Below are 21,159 nucleotides of genomic sequence, written 5' to 3'. Positions count from 1 at the left end.
CTCCCACCCCACTCACACCTTCTATCCCTAGGTCTCCTCTGTGCTCTACTAGATCTCTATCCTGTCTCGACCACTGCCGCCACTGGTTCCTATCCCATCTCTCTCTCTCCCTCTAACCTCCTCTAGTAGCACCCACTGCCTGACTCTGCTCGACGCCCCTCCATCCCAACCAGCCACTTTCGCCCAATGTTCATTCCTCTGCCACCGCCGCAAACATCATAGTCACCCCATGCATCTGTGCCTTAGGTGCATTTGCGCGCAATCTATCGCTGATGGGCGAGCATTGCATAGGGTACCGCCTATCCCCTGATAGGGGGTACCCTTTCGCCCAACGTAGAGGCATGCCTAGACGAGCACAGAAGAGCGCCTTTTTTAACACTAGTACTAGGGCACGTTTGATTTTTAGCCATGCATAATTCCTCTCAAGGGACACTTTGTCCTGCTAATCAATTTGTAAAAAGTATATTTTAGTTCACTCTACATGATATCATATTCTAATACTCTCTCCCCTACTCTCGCCTAGTCTTTTCCGTATGCAAGTGTGTTCCTCTATTTGACGCTAAAGGTGGATGCTCTAGTTGAAACACTTCACAAATGTCGTTGTTACATTTGGTAGTATTCTTACCTTTAGCGTCAAGAGACGAACACACTCACCCATCGAAAAGGACAAGGTTCAGTGTTCGAATGAGAAGAGAACCACCTATTTAGATCTTAGGTGCACCTAGGCGAGCCTAGGCTTTAGCATATAAACACATAGAAAGGCCCATCAAACAACCCAAAGCCTAAATCTGATGTGCTCCCAACCCACTAACACCTTATATACCTAGGTCTCCTCTGTGCTCTACTACATCTCTATCCCGTCTCGACCGCCACTAGCGATGGTTCCTGTCCCGTATCTCTCTCCCCACCGCCCGACTCTGCCCAACGCTCCACCACCCCACCGGCAACCTCCGCCCAATGTACCTTCCTCTACCACCACATCCAATGTCATAGTCACCCCCATGCGTCCATGCCTTAGGTGGATTTGCGCGCCTTCTATCGCTATCGGGCTGGCAATGCATAGGGTACCGCCTGTCCCAAGCTAGGCGGTACTACTCTGCCTAACGTAGAGGAATGCTTAGACGAGCATGGAAGAGTGCCTTGTTGAACACTGGTACTGAGACACGTTTAATTTTTGGTCATGCATATTTCCTCTCAAGGGACACTTAGTCCAACTAGTCAATTTGTAAAAAGTATATTTTAATTCACTCTTCATAATATCATATTTTAATCCTCTCTCTCCCTCACTCTTGCCTACTCTTTTCCATATGCAAGTGAGTTCCTCTATTTGACGCTAAAGGTGGATGCTCTAGTTGAAACACTTCACAAATGTTGTTGTTACATTTGGTAGTATTCTTACCTTTAGTGTCAAGAGACGAACACACTCGCCCACTAAAAACGACAAGGTGTGCAGTGTTCGACTGAGAAGAGAACCACCTATTTAGATCATAGGCGCACCTAGGCGATCCTAGGCTTTAGCATATAAACACATATAAAGGCCCATCAAACAACCCAAGCCCAAGTCTGAAGTGCTCCCACCCCACTAACACCTTATATACCTAGGTCTCATCTGTGCTCTACTAGATCTCTATCCCATCTTGATTGCTGTCGCTGCTGGTTCCTCTCCCGTATCTCTCTCCCCGTAGCCCGACTCTGCCCGACGCACCTCCACCCCACCAGCAACGTCCGCCCAATGTACCTTCCTCCACCACTGCCGCCAACGTCATAGTCAGCCCCATGCGTCTGTGCCTTAGGTGGGTTTGCGCGCCTTCTATTGCCATCAGGCTAGCATCACATAGGGTACCGCCTATCCCAAACTAGGTGGTACCCCTCCGCCTAGCACAGAAGCACACCTAGACAAGCACGGAAGAGCACATTGTTGAACCCTGGTACTGGGACACGTTTGATTTTTGGCCATGCATACTTCCTCTCAAGGGACACTTAGTCCAACTAGTCAATTTGTAAAAAGTATATTTTAGTTCACTCTTCATAATATCATATTTTAGTCCTCTCTCCCCACTCTCGTCTACTCCTTTCCATATGCAAGTGTGTTCCTCTATTTAGCACTAAACGTGGATGCTCCAGTTGAAACACTTCACAAATGTCATTGTTACATTTCGTAATATTCTTACCTTTAGCGCCAAGAGACGAACACACTCGCCCAGCGAAAAGGACAAGGTGTGCAGTGTTTGAATGAGAAGAGAACCACCTATTTAGATCCCAAACGCACCTAGGTGAGCCTAGGCTTTAGCATATAAACACATACAAAGTCCTATCGAACAACCCAAAGCCCAAGGCTAATGTGCTCCCACCCCACTAACACCTTATATACCTAGGTTTCCTATGTGATCTACTAGATCTCTATCCCATCGCGACCGCTGTCGCCGCTAGTTCCTATCCTCTATCTTTTTCCCCACCGCCGACCCTGCCTGACGCTCCTCCCCAATGTACCTTCCTTTGCCACCACCGCCAACGTCAGTCACCCCCTTGCGTCCGTGTCTTAGGTGGATTTGTGTGCCCTCTACCACCGATGGGCTGGCATCGCATAGGGTACCACCTATCCCAAGCTAGGCAGTACCCCTTCGCCTAGCGTAGAGGCACACCCAGACGAGCACGAAAGAGCGCCTTGTTGAACACTAGTACTAGGACACGTTTGATTTTTGGCCATGCATACTAAGGGACACATAGCCCAACTAGTCAATTTCTAAAATTCACTCTTCATAATATCCTATTTTAATCCTCTCTCACCCCACTCTCGCCTACTCTTTTCCGTATGCAAGTGTGTTCCTCTATTTGACGCTAAAGGTGGATGCTCTAGTTGAAACACTTCACAAATGTCATTGTTACATTTAGTAGTATTCTTACCTTTAGCGTCAAGAGACGAACACACTCGCCCACCGAAAAGGACAAGGTGTGCAGTGTTCGAATGAGAAGAGAACCACCAATTTAGATACTGGGCGCACCTAGGTGACACTAGGCTTTAGCATATACACACATACAAAGGCCCATCGAACAACCCAAAGCCTAAGTCTGATGTGCTCCCACCCCACTAAGACCTTATGTACCTATGTCTCCTCAGCCCAGTGAAGAGGCACGCCTAGATGAGCATGGAAGAGTTCCTTGTTGAACACTAGTACTAGGTCACGTTTGATTTTTGGCCATGCATACTTCCTCTCAGGGGACACTTAGTCCAACTAGTGAATTTGTAAAAAGTATATTTTAGTTCACTCTTCATAATATCATATTTTAATCCTCTCTCTCCCCCACTCTCGCCTACTCTTTTCTGTATGCAAGTGTGTTCGCTATTTGATGCTAAAGGTGGATGCTCCGGTTGAAACACTTCACAAATGTCGTTGTTACATTTGGTAGTGTTCTTACCTTTAGCGTCAAGAGACGAACACACTCGCCCATCGAAAAGGACAAGATGTGTAGTGTTCGAAGGAGAAGAGAACCACCTATTTAGAACCTAGGCGCACCTAGGAGAGCCTAGGCGTTAGCATATACACACACAATTGGACAACACCAAAGAAAAAGGCCCATCAAACAACCCAAAGCCCAAGTCTGAAGTGCTCCCACCCCACTCACACCTTCTATCCCTAGGTCTCCTCTATGCTCTACTAGATGTCTATCCTGTCTCGATTGCCATCGCCGTTGGTTCCAGTCCTATATATCTCTCTCTCCCTCTAATCTCCTCTAGTAGCGCCCACCGCCCGACTCTACTCGACGCTCCACCACCCAACCAGTCACCTCCGCCCATTGTTCATTCCTCCGCCACCACCGCTAATGTCAGTCAACCTATGCATCCGTGCCTTAGGTGCATTTGCGCGCAATCTATTGCTGACGGGCGAGCATCGCATAGGGTACCACCTATCCCCCGCTAGGGGGTACCCCTTCGCCCAGCGTAGAGGCACGCCCTAACATGCACGGAAGTGCGCCTTTTTGAACACTAGTACTGGGGCACGTTTGATTTTTAGCCATGCATAATTCCTCTCAAGGGACACTTTGTCCTGCTAATCAATTTGTAAAAAAGTATATTTTAGTTTACTCTACATGATATCATATTTTAATACTCTCTCCCCCACTCTCGCCTACTCTTTTCCATATGCAAGTGTGTTCCTCTATTTGACGCTAAAGGTGGATGCTCTAGTTGAAACACTTCACAAATGTCGTTGTTACATTTGGTAATATTCTTACCTTTAGCGTCAAGAGACGAACACACTCGCCCACCGAAAAGGACAAGGTGTGCAGTGTTCGAATGAGAAGAGAACCACCAATTTAGATACTGGGCGCACCTAGGTGACACTAGGCTTTAGCATATACACACATACAAAGGCCCATCGAACAACCCAAAGCCTAAGTCTGATGTGCTCCCACCCCACTAAGACCTTATGTACCTATGTCTCCTCAGCCCAGTGAAGAGGCACGCCCAGATGAGCATGGAAGAGTTCCTTGTTGAACACTAGTACTAGGCCACGTTTGATTTTTGGCCATGCATACTTCCTCTCAGGGGACACTTAGTCCAACTAGTGAATTTGTAAAAAGTATATTTTAGTTCACTCTTCATAATATCATATTTTAATTCTCTCTCTCCCCCACTCTCGCCTACTCTTTTCTGTATGCAAGTGTGTTCCGCTATTTGATGCTAAAGGTGGATGCACCGGTTGAAACACTTCACAAATGTCGTTGTTACATTTGGTAGTGTTCTTACCTTTAGCGTCAAGAGACGAACACACTCGCCCATCAAAAAGGACAACAAGTGTAGTGTTCGAAGGAGAAGAGAACCACCTATTTAGAACCTAGGCGCACCTAGGAGAGCCTAGGCGTTAGCATATACACACACAATTTGACAACATCGAAGAAAAAGGCCCATCAAACAACCCAAAGCCCAAGTCTGAAGTGCTCCCACCCCACTCACACCTTCTATCCCTAGGTCTCCTCTATGCTCTACTAGATGTCTATCCTGTCTCGATTGCCATCGCCACTGGTTCCAGTCCTATATCTCTCTCTCTCTCCCTCTAATCTCCTCTAGTAGCGCCCACCGCCCGACTCTACTCGACGCTCCACCACCCAACCAGTCACCTCCGCCCATTGTTCATTCCTCCGCCACCACTGCTAATGTCAGTCAACCTATGCATCCATGCCTTAGGTGCATTTGTGCGCAATCTATTGCTGACGGGCGAGCATCGCATAGGGTACCACCTATCCCCCTGCTAGGGGGTACCCCTTCGCCCAGTGTAGAGGCATGCCCTAACATGCACAGAAGTGTGCCTTTTTGAACACTAGTACTGGGGCACGTTTGATTTTTAGCCATGCATAATTCCTCTCAAGGGACACTTTGTCCTGCTAATCAATTTGTAAAAAGTATATTTTAGTTTACTCTACATGATATCATATTTTAATACTCTCTCCCCCACTCTCGCCTACTCTTTTCCGTATGCAAGTGTGTTCCTCTATTTGACGCTAAAGGTGGATGCTCTAGTTGAAACACTTCACAAATGTCGTTGTTACATTTGGTAGTATTCTTACCTTTAGCGTCAAGAGACGAACACACTCGCCCATCGAAAAGGACAAGGTGTTCAGTGTTTGAATGAGAAGAGAACCACGCCCACCGAAAAGGACAAGGTGTTCAGTGTTCGAATGAGAAGAGAACCACCTATTTAGATCCTAGGCGCACCTAGGCGAGCCTAGGCTTTAGCATATAAACACATAGAAAGGCCCATCAAATAGCCCAAAGCCTAAGTCTGATGTGCTCCCACCCCACTAACACCTTATATACCTAGGTCTCCTCTGTGCTCTACTACATCTCTATCCTGTCTCGACCGCCACTAGCGTTGGTTCCTGTCCCATATCTCTCTCCCCACCACCCGACTCTACCCAACGCTCCACCACCCCACTGGCAACCTTCGCCCAATGTTCGTTCCTCCGCCACCATAGCCAATTTCATAGTCACCCCCATGCGTCCGTGCCTTAGGTGGATTTGCGCGCCTTCTATCGCTATCGGGCTGGCATCGCATAGGGTACCGCCTATCCCAAGCATGGCAGTACAACTCCGCCTAATGTAGAGGAACACACAGAGGAGCATGAAAGAGCGCCTTTTTGAACACTGGTACTAGGACACGTTTAGTTTTTGGTCATGCATACTTCCTCTCAAGGGACACTTAGTCCAACTAGTCAATTTGTAAAAACTATATTTTAATTCACTCTACATGATATCATATTTTAATAGTCTCTTCCCCACTCTCGCCTACTCTTTTCTGTATGCAAGTGTGTTCCTCTATTTGATGCTAAATGTGGATGCGCCAGTTGAAACACTTCACAAATGTCATTGTTACATTTGGTAGTATTCTTACCTTAGCGTCAAGAGACAAACACACTCGCCCACCAAAAAGGACAAGGTGTGCATTGTTCGAATGAGAAGAGAACCGCCTATTTAGATCCTAGGCGCACCTAGGTGAGCCTAGGCTTTAGCATATAAACACATAGAAAGGCCCATCAAACAACCCAAAGCCTAAGTCTGATGTGCTCCCACCCCACTAACACCTTATGTACCTATGTCTCCTTAGCCCAGTGAAGAGGCACGCCCAGATGAGCATGGAAGAGTTCCTTGTTGAACACTGGTATTAGGTCATGTTTGATTTTTGGCCATGCATACTTCCTCTCAGGGGACACTTAGTCCAACTAGTGAATTTGTAAAAAGTATATTTTAGTTCACTCTTCATAATATCCTATTTTAATCCTCTCTCTCCCCCACTCTTGCCTACTCTTTTGTGTATGCAAGTGTGTTATGCTATTTGATGCTAAAGGTGGATGCTCCGGTTGAAACACTTCACAAATGTTGTTGTTACATTTGGTAGTGTTCTTACCTTTAGCGTCAAGAGACGAACACACTCGCCCATCGAAAAGGACAAGATGTGTAGTGTTCGAAGGAGAAGAGAACCACCTATTTAGAACCTAGGTGCACCTAGGAGAGCCTAGGCGTTAGCATATACACACACAATTGGACAACATCGAAGAAAAAAGCCCATCAAACAACCCAAAGCCCAAGTCTAAAGTGCTCCCACCCTACTCACACCTTCTATCCCTAGGTCTCCTCTATGCTCTACTAGATGTCTATCCTGTCTTGATTGCCGCTGCCGCCGATTCCTGTCCTGTATCTCTCTCTCTCCCTCTAATCTCCTCTAGTAGCGCCCACCGCCCGACTCTGCTCGACGCTCCACCACCCAACCAGTCACCTCCGCCCATTGTTCATTCCTCTGCCACCACCGCTAATGTCAGTCAACCTATGCATCCGTGCCTTAGGTGCATTTTCGCGCAATCTATTGCTGATGGGCGAGCATCGCATAGGCTACCGCCTATCCCCCGCTAGGGGGTACCCCTTCGCCCAGCGTAGAGGCACACCCTGACATGCATAGAAGAGTGCCTTTTTGAACACTAGTACTGGGGCACGTTTGATTTTTAGCCATGCATAATTCCTCTCAAGGGACACTTTGTCGTGCTAATCAATTTGTAAAAAGTATATTTTAGTTCACTCTACATGATATCATATTTTAATACTCTCTCCCCCACTCTCGCCTACTCTTTTCCGTATGCAAGTGTGTTCCTCTATTTGACGCTAAAGGTGGATGCTCTAGTTGAAACACTTCACAAATGTCGTTGTTACATTTGGTAGTATTCTTACCTTTAGCGTCAAGAGACGAACACACTCGCCCACCAAAAAGGACAAGGTGTTCAGTGTTCGAATGAGAAGAGAACCACCTATTTAGATCCTAGGCGCACCTAGGCGAGCCAAGGCTTTAGCATATAAACACATAGAAAGGCCCATCAAATAGCCCAAAGCCTAAGTCTGATGTGCTCCCACCCCACTAACACCTTATATACCTAGGTCTCCTCTGTGCTCTACTACATCTCTATCCCGTCTCGACTGCCACTAGCGTTGGTTCCTGTCCCGTATCTCTCTCCCCACCGCCCGACTCTACCCAACGCTCCACCACCCCACTGGCAACCTCCGCCCAATGTACCTTCCTCCACCACCATAGCCAATTTCATAGTCACCCCCATGCATCCGTGCCTTAGGTGGATTTGCGCGCCTTCTATCGCTATCGGGCTGGCATCGCATAGAGTACCGCCTATCCCAAGCATGGCAGTACAACTCCGCCTAATGTAGAGGAACACCCAGATGAGCATGAAAGAGTGCCTTGTTGAACACTGGTACTAGGACACGTTTAATTTTTGGTCATGCATACTTCCTCTCAACGGACACTTAGTCCAACTAGTCAATTTGTAAAAACTATATTTTAATTCACTCTACATGATATCATATTTTAATAGTCTCTTCCCCACTCTCGCCTACTCTTTTCTGTATGCAAGTGTGTTCCTCTATTTGACGCTAAATGTGGATGCTCTAGTTGAGACACTTCACAAATGTCATTGTTACATTTGGTAGTATTCTTACCTTTAGCATCAAGAGACGAACACACTCGCCCACCAAAAAGGACAAGGTGCGCATTGTTCGAATGAGAAGAGAAATGCCTATTTAGATCCTAGGCGCACCTAGGTGAGCCTAGGCTTTAGCATATAAACACATAGAAAGGCCCATCAAACAACCCAAAGCCTAAGTCTGATGTGCTCCCACCCCACTAACACCTTATGTACCTACGTCTCCTCAGCCCAGTGAAGAGGCACGCCCAGATGAGCATGGAAGAGTTCCTTGTTGAACACTGGTATTAGGTCATGTTTGATTTTTGGCCATGCATACTTCCTCTCAGGGGACACTTAGTCCAACTAGTGAATTTGTAAAAAAGTATATTTTAGTTCACTCTTCATAATATCCTATTTTAATCCTCTCTCTCCCCCACTCTCGCCTACTCTTTTGTGTATGCAAGTGTGTTACGCTATTTGATGCTAAAGGTGGATGCTCCGGTTGAAACACTTCACAAATGTTGTTGTTACATTTGGTAGCGTTCTTACCTTTAGCGTCAAGAGACGAACACACTCGCCCATTGAAAAGGACAAGATGTGTAGTGTTCGAAGGAGAAGAGAACCACCTATTTAGAACCTAGGCGCACCTAGGGGAGCCTAGGCGTTAGCATACACACACACACACAATTGGACAACATCGAAGAAAAAGGCCCATCAAACAACCCAAAGCCCAAGTCTGAAGTGCTCCCACCCCACTCTCACCTTCTACCCCTATGTCTCCTCTATGCTCTACTAGATGTCTATCCTGTCTCGATTGCCGCCGCCACTGGTTCCAGTCCTGTATCTCTCTCTCTCCCTCTAATCTCCTCCAGTAGCGCCCACCGCCCAACTCTGCTCGATGCTCCACCACCCAACCAGTCACCTCCGCCCATTGTTCTTTCCTTCGCCACCACAGCTAATGTTAGTCAACCTATGCATCCGTGCCTTAGGTGGAATTGCGCACAATCTATTGCTGACGGGCGAGCATAGCATAGGGTACCGCCTATCCCCTGCTAGGGGGTACCCCTTCGCCCAGCGTAGAGGCACGCCCTGACATGCACAGAAGAGCTCCTTTTTGAACACAAGTACTAAGGCACGTTTGATTTTTAGCCATGCATAATTCTTCTCAAGGGACACTTTGTCCTGCTAATCAATTTGTTAAAAGTATATTTTAGTTCACTCTTCATAATATCATATTTTAATACTTTCTCCCCCACTCTCGCCTACTCTTTTCCATATGCAAATGTGTTGCTGTATTTGACGCTAAAGGTAGATGCTCCAGTTGAAACACTTCACAATGTCATTGTTACATTTGGTAGTATTCTTAACTTTAGCGTCAAGAGGCGAACACACTCGCCCATCAAAAAAGAATAAGGTGTGCAGTGTTCGAATGAGAATAGAACCACGTATTGAGATCCTAGGCAAACCTCAGCGAGCCTAAGCTTTAGCACATAAACACATACAAAGGCCCATCAAACAACCAAAAGCCCAATTCTGATGTGCTCCCACCCCACTAACACCTTATATACCTAGGTCTCTTCTGTGCTCTACTAGATGTCTATCCTGTTTTGACCACCGTCGTCGCCTGTTCCTATCTCGTATCTCTCTCTCCACCGCCTGACTTTGCCAGACGCTCCTCCACCCCACCAACTGTCCCTTCCTCTGCCACCACCACCAACGTCAAAGGCACCCCCATGTGTCCGTGCCTTAGGTGGATTTGCGCGACTTCTATCGTAGATGGACTGGCATCACATAGGGTACCACCTATCCCCCGCTATATGGTACCCCTCAGCCCAGTGAAGAGGCACGCCCAGATGAGCACAGAAGAGCGCCTTGTTGAACACTGGTACTAGGGCACGTTTGATTTTTGGCCATGCATACTTCCTCTTAGGGGACACTTAGTCCAACTAGTGAATTTGTAAAAAGTATATTTAGTTCACTCTTCATAATATCATATTTTAATCCTCTCTCTCCCCCACTCTCGCCTACTCTTTTCCTGTATGCAAGTGTGTTCCTCTATTTGACGGTAAAGGTGGATTCTCCAGTTGAAACACTTCACAAATATCGTTGTTACATTTGGTAGTGTTCTTACCTTTAGCGTCAAGAGACGACCACACTCGCCCATCAAAAAGGACAAGATGTGTAGTGTTCGAAGGAGAAGAGAACCACCTATTTAGAACCTAGGGGCACCTTGGAGAGCCTAGGCGTTAGGATATACACACACAATGTTTAAAAAAGAAAAGGAAAATAGGAGACAATTGGACATCATCGAAGAATAAGGCCCATCAAACAACCCAAAGCCCAAATCTGAAGTGCTCCCACCCCACTCACACCTTCTATCCCTAGGTCTCCTCTATGCTCTACTAGATGTCTATCCTATCTCGATTGCCGCCACCGCCGGTTCTTGTCCTGTATCTCTCTCTCCCACTAATCTCCTCTAGTAGCGCCCACCGCCCGACTCTGCTTGACGCTCCACCACCCAACCAGTCACCTCCGCCCAATGTTCTTTCCTTCGCCACCGCCGCTAATGTCAGTCAACCCATGAGTTCATGCCATAGGTTGATTTGCGCGCCACCTATTGTTGACGGGCGAGCATCGCATAGGGTACCACCTATCCTCCGCTAGGGGGTACCCCTTCACCCAGCGTAGAGGCACGCCCAGACAAGCGTAGAAGAGCGCCTTTCTGAACACTAGTACTAGGGCACGTTTGATTTTTAGACATGCATAATTCCTCTCAATGGACACTTTATCCTGCTAATCAATTTGTAAAAAGTATATTTTAGTTCACTCTTCACAATATCATATTTTAATACTCTCTCCCCCACTCTCGCCTACTCTTTTTCGTATGCATGTGTGTTCCTCTATTTGACGCTAAAGGTGGATGCTCTAGTTGAAACACCACAAATATCGTTGTTACATTTGGTAAAATTCTTACCTTTTGCATCAAGAGGCAAACACACTCGCCCATTGAAAAAGGAAAAGGTGTGCAGTGTTCGAATGAGAATAGAACCACCTATTGAGATCCTAGGCAAACCTCGGCGAGCCTAGCCTTTATCACATAAACACATACAAAGGACCATCAAACAACCCAAAGCCCAAGTCTGATGTGCTCCCACCCCACTAACACCTTATATACCTAGGTCTCTTCTGTGCTCTACTAGATGTCTATCCTGTCTTGACCGCCATCGTTGCCAGTTCCTATCTCGTATCTCTCTCTCCATCGCCCGACTCTGCCCGATGCTCCTCCACCCCTACCGGCAACCTTCACCAACTGTCCCTTCCTCTGCCACCACCACCAAAGTCAAAGTCACCCCCAGTGTCCGTGCCTTAGGTGGATTTGCTCGACTTCAGTCACAGATGGGCTGGCATCACATAGGGTACCACCTATCCCCCGCTAGACGGTACCCCTCAGCCCAGCGAAGAGGCACGCCCAGATGAGCACGGAAGAGCGCCTTGTTGAACACTGGTACTAGGTCACGTTTGATTTTTGGCCATGCATACTTCCTCTCAGGGGACACTTAGTCCAACTATTGAATTTGTAAAAAGTATATTTAGTTCAATCTTCATAATATCATATTTTAATCCTGTCTCTCCCCCACTCTCGCCTACTCTTTTCCTGTATGCAAGTGTGTTCCCCTATTTGACGCTAAAGGTGGATTCTCCAGTTGAAACACTTCACAAATATCGTTGTTACATTTGGTAGTGTTCTTACCTTTAGCGTCAAGAGACGAACACACTCGCCCATAAAAAAGGACAAGATGTGTAGTGTTCGAAGGAGAAGAGAACCAGCTATTTAGAACCTAGGCGCACCTTGGAGAGCCTAGGTGTTAGGATATACACACAGTGTTTAAAAAAGAAAAGGAAAATAGGAGACAATTGGACATCATCGAAGAATAAGGCCCATCAAACAACCCAAAGCCCAAGTCTGAAGTGCTCCCACCCCACTCACACCTTCTATCCCTAGGTCTCCTCTATGCTCTACTAGATGTATATCCTGTCTCGATTGCCGCCGCCACCGGTTCTAGTCCTGTATCTCTCTCTCTCTCTCTAATCTCCTCTAGTAGCGCCCACCGCCCGACTTTGCTCAATGCTCCACCACCCAACCAGTCACCTCCACCCAATTTTCTTTCCTTCGCCACCGCCGCTAATGTCAATCAACCCATGCGTCCGTGCCTCAGGTGGATTTGCGTGCCATCTATTGTTGATGGGCGAGCATCACATAGGGTACTGCCTATCCTCCGCTAGGGGGTACCCCTTCACCTAGCGTAGAGGCACGCCTAGACAAGCACAGAAGAGTGCCTTTTTGAACACTAGTACTGGGGCACGTTTGATTTTTAGACATGCATAATTCCTCTCAATGGACACTTTATCCTGCTAATCAATTTGTAAAAAGTATATTTTAGTTCACTCTTCACAATATCATATTTTAATACTCTCTCCCCCACTCTCGCCTACTCTTTTCTGTATGCATGTGTGTTCCTCTATTTGACGCTAAATGTGGATGCTCCAGTTGAAACACCACAAATGTTGTTGTTACATTTGGTAGAATTCTTACCTTTTGCATCAAGAGGCAAACACACTCGCCCATTGAAAAAGGATAAGGTATATTCAGTGTTCGAATGAGAATAGAACCACATATTGAGATCCTAGGCAAACCTTGGCGAGCCTATCCTTTATCACATAAACACATACAAAGGATCATCAAACAAGCCAAAGCCCAAGTCTGATGTACTCCCACCCTACTAACACCTTATATACCTAGGTCTCCTCTGTGCTCTACTAGATGTCTATCCTGTCTTGACCGCCGTCATCGCTACTTCCTATCCTGTATCTCTCTCTCCACCGCCCGACTCTACCCAATGCTCCTCCACCCCCATCAGCATTCTTCGCCAACTGTCCCTTCCTCTGCCACCACCACCAACGTCAAAGTCACTGCCATGTGTTCGTGCCTTAGGTGGATTTGCGCGACTTCTGTCACAGATGGGCTGGCATCACATAGGGTACCACCTATCCCCCGCTATACGGTACCCCTCAGCCCAGCGTAGAGGCATGCCCAGATGAGCACGGGAGAGCGCCTTGTTGAACACTTGTACTAGGTCACATTTGATTTTTGGCCATGCAAACTTCCTCTCAGGGGACACTTAGTCCAACTAGTGAATTTGTAAAAAGTATGTTTTAGTTCAATCTTCATAATATCATATTTTAATCCTCTCTCTCCCCCACCCTCGCCTACTCTTTTCTATATGCAAGTGTGTTCCCTTATTTGACGCTAAAGGTGGATGCTCCAGTTGAAACGCTTCACAAATGTCGTTGTTACATTTGGTAGTGTTCTTACCTTTAGCGTCAAGAGACGAACACACTCGCCCATCAAAAAGGACAAGATGTGTAGTGTTCAAAGGAGAAGAGAACCACCTATTTAGAACACAGGTGCACTAGGAGATCCAAGGCGTTAGCATACACACTCACAATGTTTAAAAAGAAAAGGAAAATAGGAGACAATTGGACTTCATCGAAGAAAAAGGCCCATCAAACAACCCAAAGCCCAAGTCTGAAGTGCTCCCACCCCACTCACACCTTCTATCCCTAGGTCTCTGTCGATGTTTCACCACCGATAGCCTACCACGGGGGATCCCGGGGCAGTTTGTTCGGGCTTCAGCGTATGCAGAACTCGACGGTAAATGCAAGAGACAGTCGATTTATCCTGGTTCGGGCCCTCGATCGTGATCGAGTAATAGCCCTACATCCAGTTGGCGTTAGCCTTTACGTTGGATTGATTGTAAAGTGTTGTGTTACGTTGTTTTTTCTATCTGTCTAGGAACTCCACCCTCCTTTATATAGTCAGGAGGCTAGAGTTCTAGTCGGTTTACAATGTAGAGTCATAGTAGGATTACACGGTAGTATTACTACTAGGGTAGTATCTCTCTCTCCCTCTAATCTCCTCTAGTAGTGCCCACCACCCGACTCTGCTCGACGCTCCTCCACCCAACCAGTCACCTCCACCCAATGTTCTTTCCTCCGCCACCATTGCTAATGTTTGTCAACCCATGCATCCATGACTTAGGTGGATTTGCGCGCCATCTATCGCTGATGGGCGAGCATCGCATAGGGTACCGCCTATCCCCCGCTAGGGGGTACCCCTTCGCCCAGCGTAGAGGCACGCCCAGACAAGCACAAAAGAGTGCCTTTTTTTAACACTAGTACTAGGGCACGTTTGATTTTTAGCCATGCAGAATTCCTCTCAAGGGACACTTTATCCTGCTAATCAATTTGTAAAAAGTATATTTTAGTTCACTCTTTGTAATATCATATTTTAATACTCTCTCCCCCAATCTTGCCTACTCTTTTCCGTATGCAAGTGTGTTCCTCTAGTTGACGCTATAGGTGGATGCTCCAGTTGAAACACGACAAATGTCATTGTTACATTTGGTAGTATTCTTACCTTTCGCGTCAATAGGCGAACACACTCGCCCATCGAAAAAGGATAAGGTGTGTAGTGTTCGAATGAGAATAGAACCACCTATTGAGATCCTAGGCAAACCTCAGCGAGCATGGGCTTTAGCACATAAACACATACAAAGGCCCATCAAACAACCCAAAGCCCAAGTTAGATGTGCTCCCACCCCACTAAAACCTTATATACCTAGGTCTCCTATGTGCTCTACTAGATGTCTGTCCTGTCTTGACTGCCGTCCTCTCCCGTTCCTATCCCGTATCTCTCTCTCTCCACCCCCCGATTCTGCCCGACGCTCCTCCACCCCCACCGGCAACCTTCGCCAACTGTCCCTTCCTCTACCACCACCAACAACATCAAAGTCTCCCCCCATGTGTCCGTGCCTTAGGTGGATTTGTGCGACTTCTGTTGCAGATGGGCTGGCATCACATAGGGTACGACCTATCCCCCGCTAGACAGTACCCCTCAGCCCAGTGAAGAGGCACGCCTAGATGAGCACGGAAGAGCGCCTTGTTGAACACTGGTACTAGGTCACATTTGATTTTTGGCCATGCATACTTCCTCTTAGGAGACACTTAGTCCAGCTAGTGAATTTGTAAAAAGTATATTTTAGTTTACTCTTCATAATATCATATTTTAATCCTCGCTCTCCCCCACTCTCACCTACACTTTTCTGTATGCAAGTGTGTTCCCCTATTTGACGCTAAAGGTGGATGCGCCAGTTGAAACACTTCACAAATGTCGTTCCTACATTTGGTAGTGTTCTTACCTTTAGCGTCAAGAGACGAACACACTCGCCCATAAAAAAGGACAAGATGTGTAGTGTTCGAAGGAGAAGAGAACCAGCTATTTAGAACCTAAGCGCACCTAGGAGAGCCTAGGCGTTAGCATATACACACACAATGTTTAAAAAAGAAAAGGAAAATTGGAGACAATTGGACATCATCGAAGAAAAAGGCCGATCAAACAACCCAAAGCCCAAGTCTGAAGTGCTCCCACCCCACTCACACCTTCTATCCCTAGGTCTCCTCTATGCTCTACTAGATGTCTATCCTATCTCGATTGCCACAGCCGCCGGTTAGTGTCCTGTATCTCTCTCTCCCTCTAATCTCCTCTAGTAGCGCCTGACTCTGCTCGACGCTCCTCCACCCAACCAGTCACCTCCGCCCAATGTTCTTTCCTCTGCCACCGCCGCTAATGTCAGTCAACCCATGCATCCATGCCTTAGGTGGATTTGCGCGCCATCTATCACTGATGGGCGAGCATCGCATAGGGTACCGCCTATCCCCCGCTAGGGGGTACCGCTTTGCCCAGCGTAGAGGCACGCCCAGACAAGCACAGAAGAGCTCCTTTTTGAACACTAGTACTAGGGCATGTTTGATTTTTAGCCATGCATAATTCCTCTCAAGGGACACTTTATCCTGCTAATCAATTTGTAAAAAGTATATTTTAGTTCACTCTTCATAATATCATATTTTAATACTCTCTCCCCCACTCTCACCTACTCTTTTCCGTATGCAAGTGTGTTCCTCTATTTGACGCTAAAGGTGGATGCTCTAGCTGAAACACTTCACAAATGTCGTTGTTACATTTGGTAGTATTCTTAACTTTAGCGTCAAGAGGCGAACACACTCACCCATCGAAAAAGGATAAGGTGTGCAGTGTTTGAATAAGAATAGAACCACCTACTGAGATCCTAGGCAAACCTCGGCGAGCCTAGGCTTTAGCACATAAACACATACAAAGGCCCATCAAACAACCCAAAGCCCAAGTCTGATGTGCTCCCACCCCAGTAACACCTTATATACCTACGTCTCCTCTGTGCTCTACTAGATGTCTATCCTATCTTGACCACCGTCGTCGCCAGTTCCTATCCCGTATCTCTCTCTCCATCGCCCGACTCTGCATGATGCTCCTCCACCTGTACCGTCAACCTTCACCCAATGTCCCTTCCTCTGCCACCATCACCAACGTTAAAGTCACCCCCATGTGTGTCTGTGCCTTAGGTGGATTTACATGACTTCTATCGTAGATGGGCTGGCATCACATAGGGTACCACCTATCCCCCGCCCAGACGAGCAAGGAAGAGCGCCTTGTTGAACACTGATACTGGGTCACTTTTGGTTTTTGGCCATGCATACTTCCTCTCAGGGGACACCTAGTCCAACTAGTGAATTTGTAAAAAGTATATTTTAGTTCACTCTTCATAATATCATATTTTAATCCTCTCTCTCCCCCACTCTCGCCTACTCTTTTCTGTATGCAAGTGTGTTCCCCTATTTGATGCTAAAGGTGGATGCTCCAGTTGAAACACTTCACAAATGTCGTTGTTACATTTGGTAGTGTTCGTACCTTTAGCGTCAAGAGACAAACACATGGGCCCACCGAAAATGACAAGATGTGTTCTGTTCGAAGGAGAATAGAACCACCTATTTAGAAACTCGGCTCCACTTTCACTGTGAGTCATGATTTACCCTTTCGCCCGAGGTGATCAACCTCTTGACTCACTACCAAGTAAGGTCGGCAGGTTCACTATGAAGCCTTTCAAAGGTTCGTCTAACAAGTTAGGGCCATTAGATTCACTCGGCAAACAGATTTAGGAAACCCCCTGTCGAATGACACAATTCCATCACGACTATACACATAAGAGTAGAGGCTGTCCTATACCTGATTCATCAAGCCATTCTTATGCCAATAAAGGTAACCACTAACAAGCTGGAAAAGGTCCTCATACTGCGCTAAAGCCAGAGCCATATAGCCCTTACAGTTGTATTGTAAGTCCTAGATGATCACTTACAGATAAGTCCTTAGGGAGAGGAATCTAGAGCACCATAAAAACAACCCAATGCTCTAGCCCCCTTTTCTATGTTGCTAAAAAGCATCTTTTAATATTTATTGCATATACCATTAGTCAAGTTACAAAATCATGGCTTTAGTTGAGCACTAGCAAAGCTACCCAATGCATAACCCAAAGGTATCAAGGTACAAGTACAAAAGACTAGGATATCCTTAGTGGCAATCAAGGTAGACACATGCAATATGAGTTAAGTGATTTAAGGTGTACATGACAACAAGGACGATCACATGCTATACTTGCCTTAAACTTGCTTTACACCCAAAGCAACTTGCTCAGAGAAGGTTTTACTTTATCTTCCATTCTGCAGCTTCTGTAGCTTCGTGCACTCAACTTCTGATCTCCACTACTTACGTACGGTTCTCTTCTACTCGTGGCAAACACAAAGCACAGAGAAACATACAAGCAAGCAAGCAAAGTAAACTAAGAACAATACATCAATCATAGCAAAAGCTTTAAAACAACGTACTAGGAGGGATGACTCATTGCTATGGTTTCGAAAATGCAAGAAACGCTAAAAACGGAGCTACGTATAAAAGAAACAACTATCGAATGGTCTAATTTATAGATAAAAGAAAACCTATAAGCTTCATTTATTTCAATTAGATAAAACCATGTGAAGGTTATTAATTCAAGTTATATTTTGATTCAAAAGCGGGTTAAACTGGTCACATTTTATTCATAAATGTTGTCGTATAAATTGTAACACCCTAAAATTTGCCGCTTTTCAAATAGAGCTAAATTGATTTAATTATGTATTTTTGTGCTCATGAAATATAGGAAAAGTAATTTTTTTTAAATTAAAATTCATCATAGGAGTAGCAACATGCGGGATTGTGCATTCATGCTGGTTGCATTTGTTGTTTATGAGTGCAAATGGTTTTGAAATATGATAGAGCGATGTTTCTTTCTCTCCGGAAAATTTTCCGACCTTTTCTGGAATTAAATTCCTTTTTCTTTGGGCTTAATATTTTTCCTTGATCTTTGCAACGATCTTTTCGCGGGCTCAAACAACTTTAGTTGAGTTCATTATGTTCAAAAGTGTCTTCGAGAATTTTCCTACAATTTTTGGAGCCAGCCCCATTGCTCATTGCTCTCTTGTCTCGCTGCTTGATGGCCACGTGCTGTCAGCTCCTCAATTTCCTTGTCATCTTAATCGTATTGTAACTGATATCAATGCCAAGTTCGAGATATATCCGGCCACGTACCGTTTCGAATCCGTACATGGGTTTCCCCTCGGCATGTCTATGTCTATATATATAAAAGGGTAACCTCAACCTCCGCAAGTCTATGCCCTAGTTTGCATCGCTCGGCGACGTTTCTATCTGCGCAGCAGTCGATCTGAGGATGTACATGACCAACATATATCTAAGAGCAAACATTGCTAGCTAGCTCCCGCCGCCGTCGCCGCCGCTGTGACGACCTTTGCTGCCCTGCCGTCTTGCCTAGACCGTTGACGTATTCTGCATCAAGGTGAAGAAGCTTCAGGCGCGGTTCCTCCTCTCTGTCTTGTTCTGCGTTCATCACACGTCGCCGTCGAATTCGCAGGTAGCCGCACGCCGAGCCGTTTCGTTGCATCACCGATGAATTCGACTCCTTGCCGAGCTCCACCGACCGTCGTCGTTTTCAGTTCATGCATGGCTCGAGTTAGCCCAAAGCAAGATGAGCCAAGCACACCGTCGGCATGCCTTCATCGTCCTTCAGAAATCCCTACGTGAGCTCTCTGGATCCTATCTTCATGTTCCTTTCCAGAGTTAAACCGAGGCGTGCACTTTGATTTCAGCAAAGTCCACGAAGCTCCATCGCTGGCCATGGCCTCCTTCCTAGCTTGCTGACGTCCTTGCTAGCTTGCTGACATCAAATGATGTCATGGATATGATTTCTGGCAGCTTTCCATGAAAAAAAAAATAAAACGTTTGGAAAATAATTAGTTCTAAAAGCTAATGCATCTGATCCCAAACTCGCTCTCTCCCTCACGTATGGGCCTTTTCCAAATAGCGATCGGAACATATCACCTTGAAGCCAGCCCAATAGAAATCCAGGCAGTTCACGTCTCCTTCCTGCAGTATATATACACCTATATACGTTTTCAAATTCCAACCCAGCTTATATATATTTATTTAGACGTATATTATATATAAATATGTTGCGGCGGCTTGCCTCTACCTGCCCTATTTTCCTAACCCTTGCAATCCCAATCTAGGTAATCAAATTGTACGCAGCCCTACGCTGTCGCCGCCGCCGTCTCGTCTTGCATCACCGGCCTCATGCATGATCCTAACCGCCATGCCCAACCAAAGCTGTCCAAGGAGTACCTTCGCCGCCCTGCCTCTGAGCTGCTCCATGCCTCGTCGTCGTCGTCCGCTCGCAGTGGGACCTACGCGCTCCAAGACTGCTCAACCACGTCCGGTCATTGTTGATTCCATCGTCTTTGTTCGCTATCTTGTGAACCGCCGCCACGCCCGTCGATTCTGCCTTTGTGCCGTGGATCGTCGGATTCATTATCAAACTTGATCGGTGAGAACTCCAGGCACACGTTCATGTCTCCCTCGTCCATCACGTGTGAATTGCATCTTGCCTCGGCTTGGTCGAGTGTCTGTACCAAGCAAGCTATCCATCCATATACCGCTCAACCCGTTGCCTAGCAAGCACACCAGCATGCTTCCAACTCAGCGCCATGCATGCTTGTATACACACAAGCCAGTACCTTCATCCATGCACTACGCCATGCAGAAACAACTACTCGTCTACACCTCCGATTCCCTGTAAGCTCTTGTGTATAATCTGGCCGTATTCTCATATTAGCTTTGTTTTATTTAGTCCTTTCTTTCTGAGTTAGTTTCCTAAAGACGTGACGTACCCGATAGTCTGTACGTTTACCATGTTATCTATTTAAGTGTTTATATAATCAAATAATAATTTTATTAATCTACACGCAACTAGTTTTATAATAAAAACAATATAGGTTTAACGTCCCCCTTTTATATATCAAATGTTAATTTGATTTATTAGAACATGAATATATTTAATTTATACCATGCTTGGTCTAAACACGTTAGGCATGAATCTCATTTAAATTCTTATCATAAATAATGTTTGTTGCTTATAACGATTCTTCAAAATAAAATATGACTAGACTGAACTCGATGGTTTAATTAAAAAAAATAATATAAATTGACTAAGTTATATTCTGCACATGATCCTATGTAATTAAAAGTAAACCATGTGCCTAGTCTTTTCTTTTATAATATAAAACTCCCGGCCATCGTCTCTTGTTCATCGTAGTTTCGGTTAGAGTGTTTCTCCCGTCTGTGTGATCGTAGCAATGCGTATGTTGGTTTTCAAACATTTTTATTGA

General features: G+C 46.0%; 1 protein-coding gene across 6 annotated transcripts in view; it reads left to right on the top strand.

Moving 5' to 3' along the window:
• Positions 1-21,159, top strand: part of LOC136514250 (uncharacterized) — an 83,104-nt gene that overhangs the window by 17,564 nt on the left and 44,381 nt on the right. The window contains exon 4 of one of the 6 annotated variants that reach the window (XR_010773590.1): positions 20,005-20,302. The exons of the other annotated variants lie outside the window; for them this stretch is intronic. The gene's annotated coding sequence lies outside the window, so the exon portion shown is untranslated. Of the gene's footprint in view, positions 1-20,004; positions 20,303-21,159 lie in introns of those variants that run through there. 6 annotated transcript variants of the gene reach the window in all.

The sequence above is a fragment of the Miscanthus floridulus genome, chromosome 16, assembly GCF_019320115.1.
Source record: "Miscanthus floridulus cultivar M001 chromosome 16, ASM1932011v1, whole genome shotgun sequence".
Taxonomy (NCBI): domain Eukaryota; kingdom Viridiplantae; phylum Streptophyta; class Magnoliopsida; order Poales; family Poaceae; genus Miscanthus; species Miscanthus floridulus.
Note: the sequence above shows the minus strand (reverse complement) of the source record. Positions and strands in the feature narration are given on the sequence as shown.